Source organism: Arachis duranensis, chromosome 1 (genome assembly GCF_000817695.3).
Source record: "Arachis duranensis cultivar V14167 chromosome 1, aradu.V14167.gnm2.J7QH, whole genome shotgun sequence".
In the NCBI taxonomy this organism is placed as follows: domain Eukaryota; kingdom Viridiplantae; phylum Streptophyta; class Magnoliopsida; order Fabales; family Fabaceae; genus Arachis; species Arachis duranensis.
Genome location: NC_029772.3, coordinates 28,424,180 through 28,431,161, shown reverse-complemented (window position 1 = coordinate 28,431,161; position 6,982 = coordinate 28,424,180). Strand labels below are relative to the sequence as shown.

The window sequence follows — 6,982 nt, the reverse complement described above, 5'->3', positions numbered from 1 at the left end:
TCACGACTTTAACCACTCAGTCTCAAGCTTTTCACTTGGACCTTCATGACACAAGCACATGGTTAGGGACAACTTGATTTTGCCGCTTAGGCCAGGATTTTATTCCTTTGGGCCCTCCTATCCATTAATGCTCAAAGCCTTGGATCCTCTTTACCCTTGCCTTTTGGTTTAAAGGGCTATTGGCTTTTTCTGCTTGCTTTTTTTTCTTTCTTTTTCTTTTTCTCCATTTTCTTTTTTCTCTTTTTTTTCGCAAGCTTTGTTATTCACTGCTTTTTCTTGCTTCAAGAATCAATTTCATGATTTTTCAGATTATCAATAAATTTCTCTCTTTGTTCATCATTCTTTCAAGAGCCAACAACTTTAACATTCATAAACAACAAGATAAAATTTCACTATAAAAAATATGCACTGTTCAAGCATTCATTCAGAAAACAAAAAGTATTGCCACCACATCAAAATAATTAAATTAATTTCAAGATAAAATTTGAAATCCAAGTACTTCTTGTTTTTTGTAATTAGGTACATTTTTCATTTAAGAGAGGTGAAGGATTCATAGAATTATTCATAACTTTAAAGCACAGACACTAGACACTATTGATCTTGTAATAAAGACACAACCATGGAAAACACATAAAGCATCAAATTCGAAAAACAGAAAAATAAGAACAAGGAAATTAAAGAACGGGTCCACCTTAGTGATGGCCGCTAGTTCTTCCTCTTGAAGATCCAATGGAACGCCTGAGCTCCTCTATGTCTCTTCCTTACCTTTGTTGCTCCTGCTTCGTAGCTCTTTGATCTTCTCTAATCTCATTGAGAATGATGGAGTGCTCTTGGTGCTCCACCCTTAGTTGGTCCATGTTGTAACTCAAGCCTTCCAAAGAGGTGTTGAGTTACTCCCAATAGTTGTGTGGAGGAAAGTGCATCCCTTGAGGCATCTCAGGGATTTCATGAGGAATTTCCTCATGCTCTTGTTGAGGTCCATGAGTGGGCTCTCTTGTTTGCTCTATCCTTTTCTTAGTGATGGGCTTGACCTCTTCAATGAGGATGTCTCCTTCTATGTCAATCCCAGCTGAATTGCATAGGTGACAAATGAGATTAGGAAAGGCTAACCTTGCTAAAGTGGAGGACTTGTCAGCCACCTTGTAGAGTTCTAGAGGTATGATCTCATGAACTTTCACTTCCTCCCCAATCATGATACTATGGATCATGATGGCCCGATCCACAGTTACTTCAGATTGGTTGCTAGTAGGAATGATAGAGCGTTGGATGAACTCCAACCATCCTCTAGCCACGGGTTTAAGGTCCAGTCTTCTCAATTGAACCGGCTTGCCTCTTGAGTCTTTTTTTCATTGAGCTCCTTCTATACATATGTCCATGACGTCTTGGTCTAACTTTTGATCAAAGTTGACCCTTCTAGTGTAAGGCGTGTGTTTTCTTGCATCATTGGCAAGTTGAACGCTAACCTTACATTTTTCGGACAAAAATCTAAGTATTTCCCCCGAACCATTGTAAGCCAATTCTTTGGATTCGGGTTTATACTTTGATCATGGTTCCTAGTGATCCATGCATTGGCATAGAACTCTTGAACCATTAAGATTCTGACTTGTTGAATAGGGTTGGTGAGAACTTTCCAACCTCTTCTTCAGATCTCATGTCAGATCTCCGGATACTCATTCCTTTTGAGCATGAAAGGGACCTTAGGAATCACCTTCTTCTTGGCCATAACTTCATAGAAGTGGTCTTGATGGACCTTTGAGATGAATCTCTCCATCTCCTATGACCTGGAGGTGGAAGCTTTTGCCTTCTCTTTCCTCTTTCTAGAGGTTTCTCTGGCATCAGGTGCCATAAATGGTTATGAAAAAAACAAAAAGCAATGCTTTTACCACACCAAACTTAAAAGCTTTGCTCGTCCTCGAGCAAAAGAAGAAAGAAAGAAGGGGAAGAAGAAGAAAATAGAGGAGATGGAGGGAGAGAGTGAATTCGGCCAAGGGGGTATAAGGTGATTGTGATGTGTGAAAATGAAGGAGGGATGAGGGGTTTATATAGGAGTGGAGGAGGGTTGGGTGCGAGTATTTTGGGTTGGGTTTGGGAGGGAAAGGATTTTGAATTTTGGAGGTAGGTGGGGGTTTTGGGGAAGAGTGTTATGAAAAGGTGTGAGAGAGAGAGAATGAGTTGAGGTTGGTGGGGATCCTGTGGGGTTCACAGATCCTGAGGGGTCAAGGACTTCTTATCCCTGCTCCATTTAGGCGTGCAAAAATGCCTTAGAGTGCAATTTTGGCATTTAACGCCAGACTGCTGCTTGTTTTTGGCGTTAAACGCCAATTTTTATTCCTTTCTTGGCGTTTAATGCCAAGTTGTTGCTTATTTCTGGCGTTTAACACCAACTTGGTGCTCTGTTCTGGCGTTAAACCTCAGTCTGGTGCCCATTTCTAGCGTTAAATGCCCAGAATGGTGCCAGACTGGGCGTTTAATGCCTATTCTACTACTCTTACTGGCGTTTAAACGCCAGTAAGCTCATCCTCCAGGGTGTGCTATTTTTAATACTATTTTTGAATTTGCTTTGATTTTTGTAGTTGTTTTTGTGACTCCACATGATCATCAATCTAAAGAAAACATAAAATAACATAGATAAATAAAAATTAGGTTGCCTCCCAATAAGCGCTTCTTTAATGTCAATAGCTTGACAGTGGGCTCTCATGGAGCCTCACAGATATTCAGAGCATGGTTGGGGCCTCTCAACACCAAACTTAGAGTTTGGTTGTGGCCTCCTAACACCAAACTTAGAGTTGGAATGTGGGGGCTTTGTTTGACTCTGTATTGGGAGAAGCTTTTCATGCTTCCTCTCCATGTGTACAGAAGGAAAACCTTGAGTCTTGAATACAAGGTAGTCCTCATTCAATTAAAGGACTAACTCTCCTCTGTCAACATTAATCACAGCTTTTACTGTGGCTAGGAAAGGTCTGCCAAGGATGATAGATTCATCCTCATCTTTTCCAATGTCTAGGATTATGAAATCAGCAGGGATGTAAAGGCCTTCAACCTTCACTAGCATGTCCTCTACAAGTCTATAAGCATGTTTCATGGATTTGTCTGCCACTTCTAGTGATATTCTTGTAGCTTGAACCTCAAATATTCCTAGTTTCTCCATTACAGAGAGTGGTATGAGGTTTATGCCTGACCCCAGGTCACACTGAGCCTTCTCAAAGGTCATGGTGCCTATGGTACAAGGTATTAAGAACCTTCCGGGATCCTCTTTCTTTTGAGGTAATGTCTGCCTAATCAAGTTATTCAGTTCATTGGTGAGCAAGCGGGGTTCATCCTCCCAAGTCTCATTACCAAATAACTTGGCATTCAGCTTCATGATTGCTCCAAGATACTTAGCAACTTGCTCTTCAGTAATATCTTCATCCTCTTCAGAGGAGGAATAGTTATCAGAGCTCATGAATGACAGAAGTAGGTTCAATAGAATCTCTATGGTCTCTAGATAAGCCTCAGATTCCTTACGCTCCTCAATTGGGAACTTCTTTTTGTCCAGAGGACGTCCCATGAGGTCTTCCTCAATGGGATTCACGTCCTCCTCCTCCTCTCTAGGTTCGACCACACCAAGTAAGGTTATGGCCTTGCACTCTCTTTTTGGATTCTCTTATGTATTGCTTGGAAGAGTACTAGGAGGAATTTCAGTGCTTTTTTTACTCAGCTAGCCTACTTGTGCCTCCAAATTTCTAATGGAGAACCTTGTTTCATTCATGAAACTTAGAGTTGCCTTAGATAGATCAGAGACTATGTTTGCTAAGCTAGAGGGGCTCTGCTCAGAATTCTCTGTGTGTTGCTGAGAGGATGATGGAAAAGGCTTGCTATTACTAAATCTGTTTCTTCCACCATTATTGAAGCCTTGTTGAGGCTTTTGTTGATCCTTCCATGAGAAATTTGGATGATTTCTCCATGAGGGATTATAGGTGTTTCCTTAGGCTTCATCCATGTAATTCACCTCTGCCATTGCAAGGTTCTCAGGATCATAAGCTTTTTCTTCAGAAGATGCTTCTTTAGTACTGTTGGATGCATTTTGCAAACCATTCAGACTCTGAGAAATCATGTTGACTTGCTGAGTCAATATTTTGTTTTGAGCCAATATGGCATTCAGAGCATCAATTTCAAGAACTCCCTTCCTCTGAGGAGTTCCATTACTCACAGGATTCCTTTTAGAGGTGTACATGAACTGGTTATTTGCAACTATTTCAATGAGTTCATGAGCTTCTGCAAGCGTTTTCTTCAGGTGAATAGATCCACCTGCAGAATAGTCCAATGACATCTTAGACAATTCAGACAGACCATCATAGAATATATCCAGGATGGTCCATTCTGAAAGCATGTCAGAAGGACACTTTTTGATCAGTTGCTTGTATCTTTCCCAAGCTTCATAGAAGGATTCACCTTCTTTCTGCCTGAAGGTTTGAACATCCACTCTAAGCTTGCTCAGCTTTGGAGGAGGAAAGAATTTGGATAAGAAAGTCGTGACCAGCTTATCCCAAGAGTTCAGGCTATCTCTAGGTTGAGAGTCCAACCATATTCTAGCTCTGTCTCTTACAACAAAAGGGAAAAGCATAAGCTTATAGACCTTGGGATCAACTCCATTGGTCTTAACAGTATCACAGATCTGCAAGAATTCAGTTAAGAACTGAAAAGGATCTTCTAATGGAAGTCCATGAAACTTGCAATTCTGTTGCATCAGAGAAACTAATTGAGGCTTTAGCTCAAAGTTGTTTGCTCCAATGGCAGGGATTGAGATGCTTCTTCCATGGAAGTTGGAATTTTGTGCAGTAAAGTCACCAAGCATCTTCCTTGCATTGTTGTTGGGTTCGGCCATTACTTCTTTTTCGAGATTCTCTGTAAGGTTTTTTTTGGATTGTTATGCCTTAGCTTCTCTTAGCTTCTTCTTCAGAGTACTTTCAGGTTCAGGATCTGCTTCAACAAGAATGTCCTTGTCCTTGCTCCTGCTCATATGAAAAAGAAGAGGACAGAAAAGAAGAGGAATCCTCTATGTCACAGTATAGAGATTTCTTTATGTGAGTAGAAGAAGAAAAGAATAGAAGAATGATGTAGAGAGAAGAGATGAAGAATTCGAACACAGAGAGGGAGAGAGGGTTCGAATTATAAGAAGAAGAGAAGAATGTTAGTGATTAAATAAATAAATAGAAAGAGATGAGAGAGAGAGTTTTTAAAAATAATTAAAAAGAAAAGGAAAATATTTTTTTATTTTAAAATTTTGTTAGAGTTCGAAAATTAAGAAAAGGAATAAAATTAAAAGTTAAAATTGAAAATCAATTTTGAAAAGATAAGAAGTTAGAAAAGATTTTGAAATTAAAGTTTGAAAAAGATATGATTTGAAAAAGATATAATTAAAAAGATATGATTGAAATTTATTTTAAAAAATATTTGAAAAAGAAATTTTAAAAGGATTTGATTTTGAAAATTGAACTTGATGACTTGATTAACAAGAAACTAAAAGATATGATTCTAGAATTTAAAGATTGAACATTTCTTAACAAGAAAGTAACAAACTTGAAATTTTTGAATCAAAACATTAATTGTTAGTAATAATTTCGAAAATTATGAAATAAAGATAAGAAAAATATTTTGAAAATCAATTTTTAAAAATTTTTTGAAAAACATGAAATAAAAATGAAAAAGATTTGATTTTTAAAAAAAGTTTTGAAAAGATAAGATTTTTAAATTGAAAATTTGACTTGACTCATAAGAAATAACTAAATTTTAAAAATTTTTTGACTAAGTTAATCCAAAATTTTGAAATTTATGAGAGAAATAAGGGAAAGATATTTTTTGTTTTTTTTTTAATTTAATGAGAAAAGAGAAAAACCACAAAATGACTCACCACATAAAAATTTTGGATTAAAACAAATGATGCATGCAAGAACACTTTGAATGTCAAGATGAACACCAAGAACACTTTGAAGATCATGATGAACATAAAAAACTTAATTTTGAAAGATTTTCAAGAAAAGAAAAAAACATGCAAGACACCAAACTTAGAGATTTTTCATGTTTAGACACTATGAATTTAAAAATGCATATGAAAAACAACAAAAGACACAAAACAAGAAAATATGAAGATCAAACAAGGAGACTCATTAAGAACAACTTGAAGATCATGAAGAATGCAATGCATGAATTTTCGGAAAAAAATATTTTTAGAAAATTATAAAAAAATGTAATTGACACCAAACTTAAAAATTGACACTAACTCAAACAAGAAACACAAAATATTTTTTTGATTTTATGATTTTATAAATTTTTTTGTAACTTTTCGAATTTTTTTCTTGGAAAAACGAAAAAGAAGAGAAAAAAATTTTTTTTGAAAGATTTTTGAAACCTTTTTGAAAATAAAATAAAGGTTGAAACAAGAAGAAAATTACCTAATCTGAGCAACAAGATGAACCGTCAGTTGTCCAAACTCGAACAATCCCCGGCAACGGCGCCAAAAACTTGGTGCACGAAATTGTGATCTCAATGGCGCCAACAACTTGGTACGCACAATTGTAATCTCAACTCTTTTTCACAACTTCACATAACTAACCAGCAAGTGCACTGGGTCGTCCAAGTAATAAAACTTACATGAGTAAGGGTCGATCCCATGGAGATTGTCGGCTTGAAGCAAGCTATGATCATCTTGTAAATCTCAGTCAGGCGGGTTCAAATGGTTATAGAGTTTTGATAATTAAAAGATAAATAAACATAAAATAAAGATAGAAATACTTATGTAATTCATTGGTGGGAATTTTAGATAAGCGTATGGAGATGCGTTATTCGTTCTGAATCTCTGCTTTCCTACTGCCTTCATCCAATCCTTCATACTCCTTTCTACGGCAAGCTGTATGTTCGGGTATCACCGTTGTCAATGGCTACCTCCCGTCCTCTCAGTGAAAATGGTCCAGCTACGGGTTATGTAGGGCTAATCATCTGTCGG

At 37.1% G+C, this 6,982-nt stretch overlaps 1 non-coding gene across 1 annotated transcript; it reads left to right on the top strand.

Annotated features, from left to right (window-relative positions):
• The first annotated feature begins 4,363 nt into the window (after positions 1-4,363).
• On the top strand, positions 4,364-4,471 carry LOC127743220 (small nucleolar RNA R71). The gene has a single exon (XR_008004594.1). It is a non-coding gene; the product is annotated as a small nucleolar RNA R71 (small nucleolar RNA).
• The last annotated feature ends 2,511 nt before the right edge of the window (positions 4,472-6,982 follow it).